Raw genomic sequence first — 17,633 nt, forward strand, 5'->3', positions numbered from 1 at the left:
ACACACACACACACACACACACACACACACACACACACACACACACATATATATATATATGTATGTATCACAGAGGGGATGTGAGCCCTAGAATCACAGCACCTCAGAGCAGGAAGGAACTATAAGAGCCAGCCAGTTCAATCCATACATGAAAAAAGGACTCAAATTATAGCACCCAGTGGGGAAAGGGAGGGGGACCATTTTTCTTTGGGATAGCTCACACTAGGAGGAAGTTTTGGGTGATGTCAAATCTCATATTGTCTCTTTGCAATTTCCACCCAAGACTCCTTGGTTATCAGGAGGAATGCTCTTTCTGCCATACCACTCTTGAATTGGTGGGCACCTTACAAACAAGCAATCATTATGGTCACCTACAAAGTGACTAAGAAGACAAAATGCCCATTTAAATTACCCATGGACTAATTAGAAAGCACTCAAGTCTGGGTGTTGGGAGCTCTGGACACTAATCAGTTCTGATGCTACTTTGTGACTGACAAACTCAGAGCTGCCCTGAGCCTCAGTTTACCCTTCAGAGAAATGGAGAGAACACTACCAGCTCTACGTACCTCACGGGATTATCCCAGAAATCCAACATGTGAGTGCACTTTGAAAAACATAATGGTGCAAATACAAGGAGATGTTTCATTTTTTGGAAAGCTTTGGTAGACTTTTAATATTTGTCATGAATATATTTTAGAATCAGTCTCAGATTTGGAGGCTACTTCTGAGGAAGCTACCTAGTGCAAAATGATAATACCCTGTAAAACATCCCTGACAAGTAGCTATGCAGTGGGCAGAGAGAATCACCATTCACAGAGATAGCCCATTCCACTGCACAAGAGCTCCGTTAATAAGATTTTCCAATTTACAAGCCCAATTCAACCTCACTATAACTTTGCCCCTTTATTAGATAACATGAGGTCCCTTCCAGCTCTATAACTATGATCCTATGATTGACCTTGGGCAAATCCCTTTCCCTCAGTAGGCCTCAGTTTCCTCTTCTGTAAAATGAAGGGGTTAAATTCAATGGCCTCTGGGGTCCATTCCAGCTTAGACTTGTGAATCTATGTTCCTATGATCCTGTTTTCTGAATAAAAATCCTAGTTCTGCTATTGCTTATTGTATGACCTTAGCCAAGTCCCCTCCCTTCTCTGACCCTTAGTTTCTTGTCAATGAAATGAGGGGTTGGATTTAGAGACCTTTGATGCCCCTTCTACTTCTAAATCTATGGTTCTGTGAGAAATCAAATGCTACTGAGTGGACAACTGCCACACCCTGAATAGAAGGTTGTAAAGAAGATGAAGAATCCTTGAGGATTGTAGAGTCACTACCTCTCTCTATGGTGCATAAGGCCCAGGATGCAGAGCAGTATAAATGAAATATTTCCACAAAGCTGTGGTCCCCAACCCCAATGGAGTCAAAACATTGAACCTAGAAGGACTACAAAGCTTTCCCCATGGGCTGAAGGAAATTGTGCCCCTTTGTCCTCTGGTGTTTGGCCACCATGATCGTGGAATTCTGAATTTGTGAAATGGGCACCTGTTTCCAAGCATCAGGCTGCCTGGCTACTGCTGTCAGGGAAATGGGGGAGGGGAGTTGAGTTGAACTCCTCTCCTCCAGAAACCCAGAGCATGGCAACCCAATGAAGGTGGCCAGTTTTATCCAGTCTGAACTGTCAGGAGGCTGTAGCAAATGAAACTGGTTCCCCATAGGGAAAACAGGTCAAAAATCCCAAGCAAGCAATGCCTGGAAGTTCTAGGTAACCTAGGCTGTCAAAGAAGGGCAGAAGCACAACTACATTCAAGGACCTGTGATCTCAGAAAAAAAATCCATATTTTATTTTCTTCTGTAGCCAAGAATGAACCTTTAAGTTGGGGGTGGGACATGAGAGGTTGTAAGTGACCTATTCCCCAAGGTGACCTTTGCCCTTATCCCTTGACCCTCGCAGTTACTCTCAGTCCACTAACAGAGGAACAGGCAAAAATTTCCCTCAACATCATTTCCCACTGGGGCTCTGTTGTATAAAGAACAAAGCACAGAATGACAGGACACTAAAAGAACACAGTGAGAGTTATCAAAGTTATGATTTTAATGAGTACTATGTGCCAAACACTGTGCTAGGCACTGGGAATGCAAAGAAAAACTAAAACCCCAAACAGTACCTGCCATCAAGGAGCTCCCATTCCAATGGGGATGGGGGAGACAGCTACTATATAAGTAGATGTATGCAGAGTCAAAGGAAGGTAATCTTAGAAGGGAAGGTTCAGGTTGCTGAGGGGCTGGGAAAGGTGGCTTTGGGGCTGAGAATTGAAGAAAGCCAGGTATGTCAAGGGGTATAAGTGAGCATGGAGGACATTCCAAGCATGGAGAAGAGACAATACAAAAGCATGGAGGCAGGAAATGGATGGTTGGATGTGAGGAGCAGCAAGTAGGCTGGTGTTGCTAGAAATAAAGCTTAAGAATGCTGGAAAACTAGGAAGGGAGCAGGTTGTGAAGATGCCAGACAGAGGAGTTTATACTGGATCCAGGAGGCCATTGGAGTTTATTGAATAGGGGTAGCTGAATAGAGTGAGAAGAGCAGACCAAGCTTCAGAACAATCCCTTTGGCATTGGATTGGAGTGGGGAGAGACTTAAGGTAGGGAGAAAAACAGGTGATGAGGGCCTGAGGTAGAGTAGTGGCTGTGTGAATAGAAATAAGGGGACACATCTAAGAGATGTTATGGAGAAAGAAATGACAAGAATTGTTAACTGGCTTCTTTTGTGGGGGTGATTGAAGGTAAGGAGTTGAGGAGGACACTGAGACAGAGAATAATGGAGAATGGGAAGAGTATGTGGCTTTCAACAGTGATAGGAGGCAGCTTGGTGGTGCAGTGAATAAAGCACCTGCCGTGGAATCAGAAGGACCTGAGTTCAAATCCGGCCTCAGACACTTAACACTTACTAGTCGTGTGACCTTGGGCAAGTCACTTAACCCCAATTTCCCTCCAAAAAGAAAAAAAACAGTGATAGAAAATTCAGAACAGGTGAGTACTGGGAACAGAACAAAGATAAAGAATTCTGTTCTGGGCATGTTGAATTTGAGATGACTATGACACACCAAATCCCAAAGTCTAAAAGGCAGTTGGAAATGAGAAATTGGAACAACTTCAAAGAGAGGCTAGAACTCTCTATATCAAGGATAAATGGAGAGGTCAGTATCAGTTGAATAATGAGATTGGGAAGCCAATAGATTTAGAAGGGAGTAAGAAGAAAGTAAGTGGAGACACCAAGTATAGATCAGTTTTTCAAGAAGTTTAGCAAAGAAGGGGAAAAGTATAGGATGATAGCAAATAAGGATAGTAGTCAATTAAAGGTTTTTTAAGGGCATGGAGACACAAGCATCTGGCAATAGGACAGAAGCCAACCTGAAGATCACAGAGAATTGGAATGGTAGTGGGGGTAATCTGCCTTAGTAAATAGGAGGGGATGGGGTAAGGAGTACATGTAAAGAGGCTGGCCTTGGGAAAGAAGTGGGAGAACTCATCATGAGAGACTAGAGTAGAAAAGATTGAGATTTTAAGGGATTATACAAGATGAGAAGGGACAAACAGCCCTGAGCAAATGGCCTCAATATTTTCAGTGAAACATGAGCTGAGGTCTTTAGCTGGAAAGTTTTGGGGGAGGGGTGCCATGGGAGGCTTGAAAAGAGATATGAAGGTTTGGAACAGCTGCTGTAGCAAGTGGGATAGAGGATAAACTAAACAGTAGATGAATGCTTTGGTGCCATGAAAGCCCAGTTGATAAATAACAGAAATTTGTGGTGGTTCCAGTTGGCTATGGTTTTGTGATTTCCTTCAGCTTCCTTAAGCAGCACATGAATAGAAGTGAAGGAGAAAAATGGTGGGAGTGATATAGGGTGAAGATTTGGTAAGGTATGATTGGTGTTAGGACAAGGGGGCAAAGGATTCAATTGTATAGGACAGCATAGATTCGAGTAAGTTCACCAAGGGGTCCGGATAAGGAAAGGAGCATATAGTTAGTTCAGAGAGGATGGTTTGGGAAAGTATTGAGGGGCAGAGGGATTAGATGTTTCAATGAAGAGAAAGAATAAGAGGCAAAAGGGATAGGGAAAATGGAATGATAAAGAATTATGATCAGGGGGGCGGAGCCAAGATGGCGAAGTAGAAAAAGGACTTCCATGCTGCTCCCTCTTCCATCTCTTCCAATACATGTAAAAAATGACTCTAAACAAACTTTGGAGCTATAGGACCCACAAAGTGACAGAGAGAAACTAACCTCCCGCTAAAGCCAGCCAGGCAGGCCAGCAAGAAGGGGCGATTGCAGCATGCTGGGAGCCGAGCCCAGCCCCATGTGAGTCTGAGGTTTTAGACTCAGGGCACCCTGACCAGCCACAGCTAGAGGGACATCAGGAGAGTGGATCACCAGCAATTGTGGCAGTTTCCAGAATTATCAACCCATAGATGCCAAAGACAAAGTGAGAGGTCAGTAGACTATGGGAACAGGGAGTTCGGGAATGTAGTCTGGCCTCTGCCACCTGGAGGGAGAAGTGGCTGAGGCACAATGGCCACAGCTGCATAGCTGCTTCAGAGCTTCTGGCCTGCAGATTGTAGGGGGGCCAAGCAACCAGTCTGAGGGGTAATTGCTCTTGCTTTAACCTTCTTAGACCTGGATTGCTGTCTAGGGTGGAGGTCCTGGGGTACGTGACCAATGAGCCAGAGCCTGTGGAGGCTTCAGAGAGGGCAACCAACTAATAGCTCTGGCAACTGAGAAAACCCCAGAAATTTGGGACAAAGCTTCCCTCTCTGGTAGCAGAGTTCTACTGTGGCAAAAAGGTCAAAAGTAATTGAGTGACAACATGAGCAAGCAAAGGAAGCAAAGCAAGCTCAACAATCCCACATTGGATTCCCTTTTGGGGGACAAAAAGGATCAAAGCATGGAATAGAAGGAAGACAACGAAGTCAGAACTTTTGCACCAAAAGCTTCCAAGAAAAATATGAACTGGTTACAGGCCATAGAGGAGATTAAGAAGGATTTTGAAAACCAAATAAGAGAAGTGGAGGGAAAATTGGGAAGAGAAATTAGAATGATGCAAGAAAATACAGGCACTGGGGCATAGAGATCCATCTTGCCCTACTGGAAACTCAGAGGGCGGATGGGGGTGAATATAGGAGAGAGCAGATTGGGAAAGGGGATATTCAGTTTTGGGGTGGTGGGTAGGGGAAAGATGGAGAGAAAATTTGTAACTCAAAATACTGTGGAAATGATTGATATAAACTAAAAATAAACATAAATTTAATTCAAAAAAAGAAAGAGGAAGAAAAAAAGAATTATGATCAGACAAAAGAATTTTGGAGTTCATGAACATGGAAGTAATAGAAAGATCAAGCATATAACTATTTCTGTGTGTAGCTAAAGTAGAGTGAAGGAGTAAGTCATGAGAAGGAAATTGACTGAAGAACTAGGAAGTTAAGGTATTTAGAACATAAATACACACACACATACATATTTATTTGCAGTTCCCTGGCAGATCTGGACTAGGGCACCAGGGAAGTAGGGCTGGGGTGAATGGGAACAAGGGAGAAGACAGCAGGAGTTAGGGAATAGAATTTGTTCATCAATAATAGCTGGGAGTTCAATAGTTGTGAGAGTCCAGTAAGGATGTAGGAACTGGTAAGCAGAGATCTTGGAGATTCAAAATTTAGTTGGCATCACAGCAAGAGGACCATCAATGACTCAGTCCATAAAGGATAATCTTTCTCAAAACAGAGCTTCAATCAAAGTTTGGAGATTATTCCTTGACAACTTTCTACATAGAATGTAAAGAACTCATACAAGATCACTTGGTACGATTATACCATCTTATAGATGAAAATACTGAAGTTCAGAGTTGGCAGAGACTCAAATTTACACAGCTAATTAGTGACAAAACTCAAAGCCAAGCCTTCCAAATATCAGTACTCTTTCACATACAACATATAGCTTCTTTGGGGAGAGGGGTATATCACTCAGGTATTGTATAGATAGAAGGACCAGATAGCATGATAAGAGGAAAGAACAGATTCAAGGGGAGTGAGGCTGAGAGAGATATAAGACAAAAAATCGTGATACAACAATAACGGAGGAAGAATAATACTAGGTAAAGAAGATGACTAAAGTAGCTGAGGTCACAATACAGATAGAGGTCACAGGAGATAAAGATGTCAAGGAAGTAAGAAAACAGGGTGTGAAAAGGGTGATCAATGTGAACATTCAAGTCCTGGAAAATGAACCAGGTGTGAGGTGGGAATAATGGATGGGAGTGACAAAGAGGCAGGTTTAGTCAATGCCAGGAGAAATTTGCTAACAGTGAAAGCTATCTCAAAATAGAATGTTACCTGGGGAGGGGGTGAATCTCTGTCATTGGTGATCTTCTAGCAAAGGGAGCCCACTTGTTAGAGATGTTGTAGGAAGGATTCTTGTTCAGGTATGGGCTGGACCAGGTTGACTCGGAGGTTCCTCCCAGTTGCAAGTTTTTGTGATTCTATTTTTACAATGGCAGTAGATGGGATTGAGAGAAGGGCTGTAGAAAGACAAAGGGGGGGAATATCTAGGAGCTCAGGAGATGGCAAAGACAATGATCTTAACCATGGGAGTTATTAACTGTGTTTTTTTTTGCCTTTTTTATCCTTACTTTGGCAGATAGAAAACTGCAGTAGAAAGAGTACTAGGTTTGAAGTCCAAGTTCAGCCATTTAATTCCTCAATGACCCGGGAAAAAGTCATTCTCCTCTCTTGGCCTCAGTTTCCTCCTCCCCAAAATCAGGCATTGGACTAAATGAGCTCTTAGCTCCCTTCTACCTCTGAAACTGTTATCCATTGTTTTTTATCAGCCCAGCCTATAAGATGTTTGTGTTATGCATCTCCTCTCCCTCCCTCCCTCCTTTCTTCCTTCCCTCTATCATCTAAAGTGGGCAACAGTGCCTGACAACTGTTTGCCCACCTACCTCGTTACTGTTACCATACCAATGATTAGTGTTACAGGCCCTATGATTTTTATAGGTACCACTTATCTCTAATGGGTTCCTGGTATTGGCCTCATGTTTCTTTCCTTTGGGAACTAGCAGTTGTGTGTTTGCTGCAATTTACTTCCATACTGATTTTTGAAGGACACTATGATGACAGTGATTTTTCATTTCCATGCTTGTAAAATGTGTTCCCAAGGCCAGAGCTGGCAATAACGTAATTATGCCCATAACCAAAACAACAAGGTAGTAACTCAGAAGAAAGTGACTTGCTATGAGCAGTAAACAGACTGTTTTGTAAGTTCCCTCCCCAGCATGTAATAATCACAGACATCTTCCCCTTTGCTCCCACACTCTGACACTATTCCATACCTCTGAGACACAAAAATGAAGCCAGAAATCAGGGTGAGTAATGGGAAGAGAAGAATTTTCATATTCATGTTATCCGCAAATGAGAAAGACAAAGAAGTGAGGTGAAGGGCACCTGCTCACAATTTCAGGGGTTCATAATAAGATAAACTGAATGCAGGCTTATTGTTTAATTTCTGGTTTCGTGTAAATGACTATCCTATCTGTAAAACCAGAGTCTACTCAGAGGGGCTTCCTGCCCAATGTATAAGTTGATTTATTAATCTCTACAATGAAGATTCTTAGAAGCTAGCTTCAAACACACAATTCTTGACCACTTAACATCTGCACGAATTAACTAGTCATTTTTATCTATGCTTAAATCTGCTATGAAAGAAATGTTATATTATTTCAGTTCAGCACCAAACAATTACCAGACAGCAAAATAATCCCAAGTGTTATGTGTTTCATTAAGAGTTAATGTCTGGGGGGGCTAGATGGCGCAGTAAATAGAGCATTGGCCCTGAAGTCAGGAGGACCTGAGTTCAAATCTGGCCTCAGACACTTAACACTTACTAGCCATGTGACCTTGGGTAAGTCACTTAACCCCAACTGCCCTCCAAAAAGCAAAAAAAAGAGTTAATGTCTGATATCAACCACATTGATTTTTTCTGAGGATCTCAAAGCATTAAATCCACTGAAATAAACTGGAAAAAATGAGAAAGCAGTTGTGGGTGGTGTATTGAAAAGACCAATATATCCCACTAGTTTGTATTGACAAGAGGGCCAATCTGAGCACAAATCCTACACCTGTTTTTCCTTTCACTTCCTCATGCTCCTAAAACTTAGGATTTGCACAGTCTTCCCCAGACGAACCAAAGCCTAGTGGTATCAGATGAGGCTTATCCAGAAAAAGATAGTATTTCTAAGAATTCAACAATCAGAATGAAATTTTGACATGGCTTGTACTCTGAAATGAAGGCCTTTGAAACAAACATTTATGAGAGTTGGATGCTATTGAAGGTATTTAACTCATATCTTTCAGAAAATCTGGACTCAAAACCCTAGCACATTCACTAGTGATTTGTATGGCAAGAAGATTCCCTACAGTGAGCTCTTGGGTCCATTTTAAAATCATTCTACAATATTTATACAAACTTTTCCGGACCATATCTTTTGAGTACAGGGAAATCCATCTCCATCTCAAGATGCCTGGGAGGAGAGCACAGACAAGAACCACTACAGTGGATAGTAGCTCTTCTGAATTACAAGAGGAGCCCTTTTCTGAGACAGGAATTCTTAACCTTTTTGTATTATGGGACCCTTGGGCAGGGTAGTGAAGCCTATGGAGGGACTCTTTCTTAGAATTATGTCTATAAATGACTAAAAAAAATAGGATTACAAAAGAAACCCATTCTGGTCTCTATTCCAAGGCCTCCATCTCTAATTACCTTTTATTAAAACGAAAGAACAAATACTAAGGCAAAAACCACGGCCCGTATTTATGTACCACGTGTCAGTTTTGTATGGGGAGGCCTAAGCCTCTAAGGCCTCTCCCCCATACAACATTCTCTTTCTTCTCTCACTGGAATGGCCACAGACAGTAAGACCAACAAAAATAAGAGAGCTGACGAGTAAGGTTTTGGTCAGCTAGTGTCTCTTGAATGTCATTCCCCTTCATCCCCTTCCTCCCAACCATAATGTTCGACCTACATAGCCAAAGAGCTTTTACTTATTTATTTATTTATTTACTCATTCATTTATTTATTTATTTATTTATTCATTCATTCATTTATTTATTTATTTATTTATCTATTTATTTATTTATTTATTTATTTAATTTACTGGAACCAGTTAGAAAATGTCTATGTATCCTCCAAAGTCCACATGGGGATTGTATAAGCTGAGAATTCTGGGAATGTTCATAAGGTCTGGGCTCATTGGATGGTCTCTAATACAACAAACACCATGAAAGAAATCATAGACAGATAAGAAGAGAGGGAAGAGATATCAAGGCAAGTAAAAGAGAGAATGGTGAAAAAAGAAGAGAGAAAGCGGGGGAAAGAGAAATGAGAAAAATACATAGAAGAAAAAGTGAGCAATGGGGCAGAGGGGAAAAGAAGAAGAGGAGAGAGAGAAAGAAGAATAAAGACATGAGGAAAGAAGGAAGAGAAAGGAAAGAAGAGAGAAGAAAATGAGAGGGAAAAAATAAATGAGAAAGAAGGATTAAGAAAGGAGGGACAGAACTCAGGAGGGTGAAATGAGAACAGAAAGCATGATGAGAAAAAAAGAAGTAATATGAGAAAGAGAAAATAGGAAGGTCATGAAAAAATGAGAAAATGATAGAAAAAATAAATTTAAAAAGAGAGAAAAAGAAAGGGAATAAAGAGAAAAGAAAGAGAGAAATGAGAAAGGGAGACAAGGAATTAGGTAACTATAGATTGGGGGGGGGGGGGGGAGTAGTTAGCATTTGCACCAAACTTGGCATCTTTCATGTAGAAGAGCTGGAGGGACTGCTTTCTGGAAAGAAGGGCCTTTTACTCTGGGGAGCATAGGAAAATGTTCTGTAACTGCTTTTTGATTCACTAATCACTAGTAAAGCAGAGCTTTTTTGATTAGCTGTGGAGCCTGAAGTGGGGTGAATTCAAAATGCACTCACATACCAGGTAACAGTAATATCTGGGGGTGTATTTTTTTCTGTCCTGATTCTCTACCCACTATACTATGCTGTCTAAAAAGAAAAAAAAATAGGAAAATGAAAAAATAAAGTATCAAGGAAAAGAAGGGAAATAAAGATAATTATGGGAACCTGCTATACACACGTCTATCCCAGCATAGTGAGAAATCAAAATATACTGTTATTGTGCAACACAAATGACAGATCTGAGAAATTCAAAGAAATATGGGAAAATTATATAAACTGATAGAAAAATGGTTAGTAAACACAATGAGGAGAAGCTACAGAATGACCAAACTGATATAAACAAAAAGAAAACTAAAAGGGAGCTAAGTGTTAAATAAATGTAATGACCAATTTGTGTCCTAGAGAGAAAATAATGAAACTACCAGCCCAAAGAAGGACTAGCAAAAAGGCGAGGGATCAAAGCGGGAGAATGCTGTATATGCAGTCAGTCTTGCTCACTTTATCTACTGGTTTTGTTTAACTGTTTTTCTTTGTTGAAAATGTGGGAGGATTCAACAATGGAGACAGGAGGCAAGACAAGGAAGGAGGTGCTATATCTGGAGATGACTATGATGATAAAAGTAAAAGTGTCGATGAACCTTATTTGTAAAAAAAAACAAATAAAAGAAAATAAAATAAAAGTCATGGAGAATAGAAGAGGAACTACAGGAATAGAGAGGGGCAGACGTCCTGATTTTCAGAAAAAAAATGAGAATGGAGTCTGAAAACTTGTAAACTTGACTGATTGTTGACAAAATCATGGGACATACTATTAAATGAATAATTAGTCAATATCTAGAAAAAGAAATAGTGATAATAAAGAGCCAGTATGTCTTCCTCAAGGATCACTTGGTCAGCCAGTAAGAATTTATTAAGCTCAGCACTGGGGATATGAAGAAAGCCAAAAGACAGTCCCTTCCCTGGAGGAGCTCACAGTCCAATGGGGGATACAACCTGCAAACAACTGTGAACAAACAAACGAGATGTGGGGAGAGTGGGGGCAGTCTCGGGGAAGGCGTTAGAATTAAAGGGATCAAGAAAGGTTTCTTGCAGAAGGTGGAATTTAAGTTGAGATTGGAAGAAAGTCAGAGAGGCCAGGAGGAAGAGAGGAGGAAAGTGAATGTTCCATGCGTGGGGGACATCCAGTGGAAATGATCAAAGGTGGGAGATGGAGTCTTGTGTTCGAGGGACAGCAAGGAGACCAGAATCACTGTTGTATTAAGCCCATTGCCATTTTAAAATGTTGCCACAAATCTTGTAGATCAAAGGAATACCATATAAATGTATGTGTGTACATTCATACATACACACACACAGAAAGTGCAAGCACAGATGATAAAACAATTATATGGATTCATATTGACTGAATAGTTAGACTCCAGAAGAGTCATTGAAATGCCCACGTCAAAACAAAAGGATCACTGTCTTGGAGTAACCCAGGGATCTGTTCCTAGCCCTGTGCTGTTTAACATTTTTATCAATGACTGAAGGCATAGATGATAGGTTTATCAAATATCTCGATAACTCAAAATTATGACAGATGGCAAGCAGATTGCATGGCAGAATCAGGATCTAAAAAGAGCCTAGTCGTTAAGACCTAAAACTTAAATAAAAAAAACCACCAAACTTAAAAACCCAAAAAGTTCTGGAACGTTAGATCAGACCTAATATGAAGTTTATATATAATAGGGATATTATTTATTTATATTGACATTATAAATATAGATATTTAAGTATAATAATAAATTATATTAATAAATATAGATGTTTATATAATAGGGATAAATATTAAATCTTATATCTGAGTTGAAAAGAATCAGCTTTTACAAGTTTAAGTGAGGGAAGCATGGGTGTCAGTTTGCCTGGAAAAGGATCTGGGGGTTTTAGTTAATTTCAAATCTAATGTAAGTTAATCAAAACAACAACGACAACAGCCCAGAAAGAAAAAGATGATTCAAAAAACTTATAAACAAAAATTTAAAGCTATTAAATTCTCCTAATCTTTAAGCTTTCAACATATAGAGACTTGGCCAAAGGAATCAAAATGGTGTGGTAACTGGATGAAACCCATAGCATCCCTAACATCCTGACTGATACTAGAGTTGTACTAAGGATGCTTTCCATTGCTTCAGAGGATAAGCTTACATCCTAACATTTTACTAAACTTAATAAACTATAAAGCATAGTTGTTTTATCCACCTATGCAATAGAATATAGACAATTAAATGGAAAGGAATAATAGTAACATAGTAATTTGCCTGAAGAACTTTTTTCTGATCTGGTTGAAAAATATAAGAATGAGATAATGACAATAATGCTAATATTTTGCAAAGTTCAACCTATCATCTGTGCTGAGAAGAGGTAAGGGTAAGATGAAGGCAAAGTAAGAGTATGTCAGCTGGAGCAATAGAAGGTGGCTTTAAATGCCCTGAGGTAAGGTAGCTTTCAGACATGGCAGGACCCCTGAAATGCTGATCAGTTAGATGCTAGCAATACCACTGATAAAGTTAACTTTAACTCTAGCCCAAATGGTATGACTCTCAGAAATCAATGGGGTGGCAAAAGGTTGTAGGTTGGCCCTATTGGTAATCATTATGACGACCAGCTTGACAGTGAGGAGAGCAGGATGAGTGTTCCTTCTTTTTGTTTTAGTTTCCAAACAAGGCAAAATATGTGAGAACAAATCAGAAATACCAATTTCCCCACATGCTGGAAATATTTCTATGCAGATGATGCTGATCACTAAAGTGAGCAAACCATAATGCATAAGGAAATGGATTAATGACATGAATACTTTCATTGTGTACAACTGCTATATTATAACAAAATTGGAAACAGAGCACATCAGTTATAAGCAAGGACTCCATACTGCTTTTTGTCAATAGAACCCTCAACTCCAAGTCACAGAACAACATATTGATGACCCCATGCTGGGAAATTATTTTTAAAAACTTCATCGTTATGCATAAATTAGATAAATGAGGGGAAAGTTGAAAATCTCATGATCATTTGTAAATCTTTCCTAATGCAAATTCTAGAAATTATACCTAATAACTGATCAGAGGGAAAAATTTTGCCGGGGTCTCACATGATTTTAAAAAGGATATGGGCATACTCAGACTGAAATTCAAACTTTGGTTGCATGAATCCAACTAACAGACCAATTATACTAAAACTGAGTATTTTTTTTAAAAAATCTGGTATTTGCTACATTACAATTGAACCTCTTCTCCTATACTAACAGAAGGTATAAAAAACATTTCAGCACTTGCACACAGTAATGTATGTAGCAGACACTGTCATGACAACCATAAGGGGAAAGGTAGAGCTATTAAGGAATAGCCCTAAGGGTAGACATCTTTAATGCCATCATGGAAGAATTGACTTGAGGGAGCTATTAAGGATCTGTGGAAAGGCACTGGAAGAATAATTCAATAGCTAGTTAGTACATTCAGCAGAAATCTTGAATGTCTTATTCTTCAGTTACTGACAAACAAATATCAACATGTGGAAAGAAATTCAGAAATTAAGAGTTCTTTATAAATTCTTGATTCCTTTAATCAGTAACTGAAATCAAAAGGTAAAATGCTAGGGCGGCTAGGTGGCACAGTGAATAGAGCACTGGCCCTGGAGTCAGGAGGACCTGAGTTCCAATCCGGCCTCAGACACTTAACACAAAAACTAGTTTGTGACCTTGGGCAAGTCACTTAACCCCAACTGCCCTCCAAAAAGTAAAAAAAAAAAAGTTAAAATGCTGAGGCAGTACAAGTCAGAGAAGTTCAAGGCAAAGCAAACAATTCAACATCAATCAAAAACTTTACTACACAAGTTTGAAAAGCGAAAAAAAAAAGATCATGGGCAAGATGGAACCATGAAAGGAGGACAGTGTGGAAAATTTTCTATTTTTCTATGCAGTATCAAGAAGTTTAACAATTAACTAAAACATAAATTGGATAAAATGAGAAACATGAATTCTAGGTAATTAGTATAATGAATGACAGAATGATTATGTTAAGGGAGGTGTCTGAAATTTTAGCCTCTCTGTAAAATTGAAAAAGTGATGGAGTTTCATCAGATGCATAATTATTGGCTCAAATGCTTCACAGTAGTGCTCGAATTACTAGCAAGGCACTTAGCCAGCTTCCTCTCAGATGTTAACCAGATGCCTCTTTTCTTGACAGAAGGCATTACGTACCTGTTACCAAAGGATGAGAATGCCAGAGACCCCTCTAAATATGAGCTAATTATGCAGTTACATATTTTATACAAAGCATTTGTAGCTTGTACCAGGAAAAATGTATAAACACTTACAAGAAAGCAATATATTATCTGAGTAGCAAAAATGGTGTGCCAAAAAAGTCCCAGGGGTTTAAGAGAAACTTCTTATCAATTCCACAATTACTGAATAAGCTGAGATAACATATATAACATAAATATTACATTTATTGATTTTTAAAAACCCTTTGACTCAGTTCTATACTCATGACTTGTTCATGCTGAGCAAATACATAAAAAAGACTCAAGTTTACTGAGAATGTTAGACTAGGGATGTCAAAATCAAATAGAAATGGGGACCACAAATCCATACATAAGGATCTCTGCAGACTGCATATTGACTTAGTTTAAAATTTTCATGTTATTTATGTTTTGCTGAATTTATTTTTTAGTTTTTTAAATATTTCCAAATTCTATTTTAATATAGTGCAGGCAACTCTAGTTGCATGTGGCCAACGGGCTGCATGTTTGACACCTCTGTGTTAGAGTATTATGGAAATACTCTATTTAAAACATGTTACCAACATAATAATGTTACAAGCAATCTGGATAAAATATGACATTTTTCAGTGAGACAATTTAAATTCATTGTCATTCTGCCTAGCTACATATACGTTACCTCTCCTAAATAAGAAAGATGGAAGAAAACAAGCATTTATTGAATTCTTTCTATGTGCCAAGCATTATTCTAGGTGCTTTACAAATATTGTTATTTGATTCTCACAACAATTCTGGGAGGTGGGTGTTATTATAATTCCCATTTTACAGTTAAGGAAACTGAGGCAGATAGAGGTTAAGTTACATGCCTAGGGTCATATAGCTAGTAAGTGTCTAAGGCAGGATTTGAACTCAGGTCTTCCAGTACTTAGTACAGTACCTGGCACATAATAGGTATTTAATAAATGTTCACTGATGGATTACATGACTGACTCCAGGCCCAATATGCTATCCACTGTGCCACCTCACTAATTATGGCTTACAAATTAAAGAAGCTGAACCAAAATATTTTATTAACTATTTGATTTATTTGAATTACTTCCAGTTAGATGGCTCCGTAGTTTAAAAAAAAACCCACACAATTAAAAAAACCCAACTCTTTCATTTTGTGAAATCTTTCTTCTATGATCTCAAATTTTACTTCATTTTACTTCAATAAGTATAAAAACTTATGCCATAGAAATATAAAGACTGAAGGCTTCAAGCTTAAATTCAGAGGTCTCACTGAACCAATGGATGAAGGTAATACGTACACTCATCTCCAGACAAGATACACTGAGCAAAAAGATAAAAAGGAGACTGAATAAATATGTTGGAATTTAGTACAATTCTAAGGTTGAAGCTGAATGGGAAGAACACATCTAAAGCAATTAACACCTATAATACAAGTAAAAGTAAACTTTTGCAATTGTAAAATGAACCATAACTTTGCAAAATATTCTAAGAGAAATCTGTGTGATATTAATTAAATTTGAAGCCTACTCCTCCTAAAGCAGCTATTGGTTAATATTTCCACACCAAAAAAAGAAAAAGAATAATAAAATACAGTCTTAGAGCACATGACAAACAGGTCACGAACTCCAAGAAATCCCTTCACTAAGCAATTGTAAGAACTGATAACAGGTAGATGCCATTGGATTTGTTGAATGTAACTGAAAATGGCTTACCCTGAATGGGGCCTATTGAATGACTATGATCTTAGAGGGGAATCAAAAGCCCTCCATGGGCAACACTCACATAACAATATGTTAACAAAGAAGCCTCAAACAGATGGCTGACTCAGGTGGCTTTGCTTGTGGAAATGGAGGGCTTATGGTGACAACTCAGGACAATGTCATTCCCACCACAAAGTACGGAAGGGTTATCCTGAAGGTAGTTATCAAGATTTAGTAATCGAGGTAGATTTTGCATGGAAATAGTGCTCCATGTCATTGTAGGCTGCACAAATTTATCAACAACTGAATAGTTGGAAAGGCATGACCTGGGACAACAATTATACATCAGAAGTTCACGACCTTTCACAGACTATGAGCCAACAAATGCACATGGTGTAAATATAGATATCAAAATACTCTAGAGAGCTCAACAAAGAAATTATATTGGAACCAAATCTCAGTCATTTGTTGTTCATATATGACTCTTCAAGATCCCATTTAGAGTTTTCTTGGCAAAGATGCTGGAATAGACTTAGACATTTCCTTCTCCAGCTCATTTCACAGATGAGGAAATGGAGGCAAACAGGGTTAAGTGACTTACCCAGGATCACATGGCTAGTAAGTGTCTGAGGCCAGATTTGAGCTCAGGGATTGTTGCACTCAATCACCAAAACATAACAATAATTCATAAAACTTAAGAATAGCATTTACATAAATATCAACATCCCCAATATTTCTAATCACCAAGCTATATGACATGAAAAACTTTCAAAGTACAGAGATTTGGCCATGATCAAAATCACATGAGAAAAGTATATATGTACCCTTCCAGCTGTCCTGTCCACTAATGGAATCGTACTGAGGATGCTTTCAGTGAATTTAAGGGAAGATGAACTTATATCCTAATACCTTTATTTAACAATCAGAATGTAAGGTCCTTGAGAGCAGGGATTATTTCATTCCTTGCAGTTGTATTCCAGTGCCTGATGCAGTGTGTGGTATATCGTATCAATTTAATAAATACTTGTTAAGGGGTGGCTAGGTGGCTCAGTGAATAGAGCACCAGCCCTGGAGTCAGGAGGACCTGAGTTCAAATTCGGCCTCAGATGCTTAACGCTTACTAGCCATGTGACCTTGGGCAAGTCACTAAACCCCAATTGCCCTGTCCTCCCCCCTCAAAAAAATACTTGTTAATTGGCTGAATTACAGAAATCTCATTTGATCCTCACAACAATCCTGTTGCTATTAGTATGCTCACTTTAGAGATGAAAAAACTGAGGAGGACAGAGGTTAAATGATTTACCCAGGATCACATAACTTGTAAGTATATGGGGCAGGGTTTGAATTCAGGTCTTCCTGACTCCAAAACCAGTGATTTAACCACTATACCATCTAGCAGCCTTTGACGATTTTTTTAAATGGATGATATTTAAGCTGGAGAACAATTGGGAGGAGAGTGAGAATTCTTTTTAATATCTGAAGGCTTATCTTATGTGACAAGGATGAGATTTGTTCTGCTTGACCTCTAAAGGAAGGCCTGGTACAATAAGTAGAAGTTACACAGACACAGATTTTGGTTCAATGCAGGGAAAAGCTTCCAAATATTTAGAGCTGTCGCTGGGTCCCTACTGTCTCTAGGATAATACAAGAACTGACCCTCCAAAGTCTGAATTC

This window comes from Petaurus breviceps, unplaced genomic scaffold (assembly GCF_028583685.1).
Source record: "Petaurus breviceps papuanus isolate PSGF00001 unplaced genomic scaffold, PetGlider_PUasm1.0 90881, whole genome shotgun sequence".
NCBI classification, from domain to species: Eukaryota; Metazoa; Chordata; class Mammalia; order Diprotodontia; family Petauridae; genus Petaurus; species Petaurus breviceps.